We start from the raw sequence: 3,479 nt of genomic DNA on the forward strand, positions 1-3,479 counted from the left end.
CTCTTTATTGCTGTACTGTACTTTCCCAAGTACAGTGCTCTGCATACAATGAGCACTTAATAAATACGATTGAGTGAATATCATCTCTCTTCCCCTTTAACCTTTAAGCTTGTTGTGTGCAGGGAAGTTGTCTACCAATTCTGTTACATCCTACTTTCCCAAGCGCTTAGTGCAGCACTCTGCACACAGTAAGAGCTCAATAAATATGTTTGAATGACGGATTGATCAAACCCACCTCCACAAAGAGGTGCTGGGGGCAGAGCCCTCTACCAGCCTTGAGTTTAAGAACAGCCCTGAGCTCAGGTGTTTTCAGTGTTGTAGGGCGGCACAGCCCCCAGTCCTCATCAACCCAGGTGCTTCTAAATGAGATGAGGAGGCACTGGCCCTTTATGGCCCCAGAGGCTGCTGGGTCCTTCTCTGCCCTATTTAAGGCTCCTCTTGGTGGCCTGCCTCAGTTTGCAAGAGGATAGGAGACAGAGCGTGGTCTGCTGTGGGCCCAGGTAAGGGGGGGGGAGTCTCTGGCTGTTCCAGTTATACCCCCCCTTTTTTTTTTTAAGGGTGGGTGTGGGATTGGTATTGCTGTTGCCTGTTGTACTGATGATGAAGGTGGGAAGGGTTATTAGAGTTGGGCTGGGGGGAGGCAGAGAAGGGGGTGGGGAGGGGTCGTTTCCAGGGTTTGAGAAGTGACTTGGGTATACATGCTGTGGGGCAAGGGAGGGATGTCGGGGTAGCTGATGGGTTATGATGTGACCAATGATGTGAATATGTTTTTACACTGCTTGGGGTTGGGAAACTGGGGAGGGAATGTGGGGGGTTGACTGTCCTGAGGGTTCTAACTGGTTTGGGGCTGAGGGAGGGGCTTACCAGTTGGGGCTGGGGGAAGGTTTTGGGTTCAGATGGTCTTGGGGAAAGTCAGGCCCGATTTTGGGGGTCTGAGGGTACCGAATGGCTGGGACAGAGAACGGCTTACTGACAGACGCATGGGGCGTGTGGGCTGAGTGTCGGGTGGTGCATGCTCACAGTCTGTCTGTCTGTCTGTCCATCCACACCTGTGTGCCTTTGGATGTTTTCCGTCAGCCCCGCTCCCGGTAGTAAGAGGGCGGGGATGATGTTCTCTCCATCCGGGAGAAGCAGCGTAGCCTACTGGAGAGAACGTGGGCCTAGGAGTTAGAAGGACCTGCATTCTAAACCCAAGTCTGCCCCTTGTCTGCTGTGTGACCTTGGGCGAGTCACTTCACTGCGCTGGGCCTCAGCTCCCTCATCTATAAAATGGGCTTAAGAAGGGGAGTCCCAGGTGGCATATGATCTAATAACAATAGTATGTGTCAAGCACTATTCTAAGCTCTGGGGTAGATACAAGATAATCAGGTTGGACACAGTCCAATTAACTTGCATCTATCTTTACGTTTAGTAGAGTGCCTGAAAAAACAGGAAACTTTTAATATGAGAAGCAGCGTGGCTCAGTGGAAAGAGTACGGGCTTGGGAGTCAGAGGTCATGGGTTCTAATCCTGGCTCTGCCACTTGTCCGCTGTGTGGCTTTGGGCAAGTGACTTCTCTGTGCCTGTTACCTCATCTGGAAAATGGAGATTAAACTGTGAGCACCATCTGGGACAACCGGATGGCCTTGTATCCCTCCCAGAGCTTAGAACAGTGCTCAGCACATAGCACTTAACAGATGCCATCTTTATTATTATTATTATTAACAGCTACAGAAAAACAAAGAACCCAGAGCTCAAAGTGGTGCCTGATGCCCAGTATGTACCGGTCGAGGGGGGACAGGGGCTGCCCCTGCTGGGGCTGTGATGCTGGGCTCTGGGATCCCACCCCTGCAGGGTTGTGGGTGAGGAGCCCGTGTGCGTGGGCAGATGCTGTGTTGCTTCTACAGGGTGGGGGTGAGGGGGGCTGCTTCCGGCTCTATCGCTATTCTTACTCTTTTCTCTTTCAACCAGTTGTAAGGAATTACAGACAACAGAGAAGCAGTGTGGTCTAGTGGAGAGAACCTGGACCTGGGTTCTAATCCCAGATCTGCCATGTGTTTACCACCTCACCTTGGGTAAGGCACTCCTCTGCTCTCCGCCTCAGTTCCATCACCTCTAAAACTGGGACTAACACCGTGAGCCCTGTCTGTGACAGGGATTGTGTCCAGCCAGATAAATTGTGCCTGGCAAATAGTAAGCACTTAACAAATGCTGTAAAAATTTATAATGCTTGTGTCCCTTCAAGTCAGTGGTATTTACTGAGCACTTTATATGTGCAGGGCACTGAACTGAGCATGTGGGAGAGTCCAATACAATGAATCCATGGTATTTATTGCACATACGCTGTGCGCAGAGTACTTGTAAACTCCTGAAGTTCAGTGCTCCTGAAGTTCAGTGATGGTGTGTGTTTGTGCTGAATCCTCCCAAAGGTCTGGCCCACAAATGCCCTTATTAAATGCTCTTAATGTAAAATTCTGTTCCCTCCAGTGCTCTGGGCTCTCCGTCGCACACAGTGAGCCCCCTTAAGGGTGGACCACCACAACCTGGGAACCATCGGATACGCCGAACCCCCAGAGGGCAGGGTCACTGAGGGCAGGGTGGCAGGCCATGATCTGTGGCTGTCGGCCTCCTCCCCACCCGCCGCTACAGAGGGCAAGGCTACCACAACCGTGGAGCGGTCTGAAGCATGAGCCCATCCAGGGCAGAGCCACCATGACTTTGTGTCTGGGTGACACGGGGAGCCGCCCGAGGACAGGGCCACTGCAACATTGGACCCGCCAGATACTGAGTCCCCTCTCCATCCTGCCCCGAGGGCAGGGCCACAAAAAAGCTCTGCCCGTGTGACACTGAGCACATCCAGACCAGAGCCGCCGTAACGTTGTCGATAGTATTTACTGAGCACTTTATATGTGCAGGACACTGAACTAAGCATGTGGGAGGGTACAGTACAATGAATCTATGGTAGTTATTGCACATATGCTGTGAGCAGAGTACTTGTAAATTCCTGAAGTGCAGTGATGGTGTGTGTTGTTTGTGCTGAATCCTCCCAAGAGTTCAGCACATAACTGCACTTATTAAATGCTCTTAATGTCAAATCGTGCTCACTCTCTAGTGTTCTGGGCTCTCCGTCGCATACACTGAGCCCCCTTAAGGGACGACCACCACAACCTGGGACCCGTCGGACACTGTGAACCCCCTGAGGGGAGGGCCTCTGAGAACAGGGTGGCCGGCTGTGATCTGTAGCCATCAGCCCCCTCCCCACCCGCCGTTACCGCTGACAAGGCTGCCGCAACTGGAGTGGTCTGAAGCCGTGAGCCCATCCAGGGCAGAGCTGCCTCGACTGTGACGTTGTGTCTGGGTCACATGGGGAGCCGCCCGAGGACAGGGCCCCGCAACATTGGACCCGCCAGATACTGTGAGTCCCCCCCACCCCGCCCCGAGGGCAGGGCCACAAAAATGTTCTGCCCGTGTGACACTGAGCCCATCCAGACTGGAGCCGC

The 3,479-nt window shown here is 52.9% G+C and overlaps 1 long non-coding RNA gene across 1 annotated transcript; it reads left to right on the forward strand.

The window, feature by feature from the left end:
- The first annotated feature begins 415 nt into the window (after positions 1-415).
- On the forward strand, positions 416-3,074 carry LOC114807423. Its single transcript, XR_003755508.2, has 3 exons — positions 416-500; positions 1,951-2,054; positions 2,467-3,074. It is a non-coding gene; the product is annotated as an uncharacterized LOC114807423 (long non-coding RNA).
- The last annotated feature ends 405 nt before the right edge of the window (positions 3,075-3,479 follow it).

Source organism: Ornithorhynchus anatinus, chromosome X2 (genome assembly GCF_004115215.2).
Source record: "Ornithorhynchus anatinus isolate Pmale09 chromosome X2, mOrnAna1.pri.v4, whole genome shotgun sequence".
In the NCBI taxonomy this organism is placed as follows: domain Eukaryota; kingdom Metazoa; phylum Chordata; class Mammalia; order Monotremata; family Ornithorhynchidae; genus Ornithorhynchus; species Ornithorhynchus anatinus.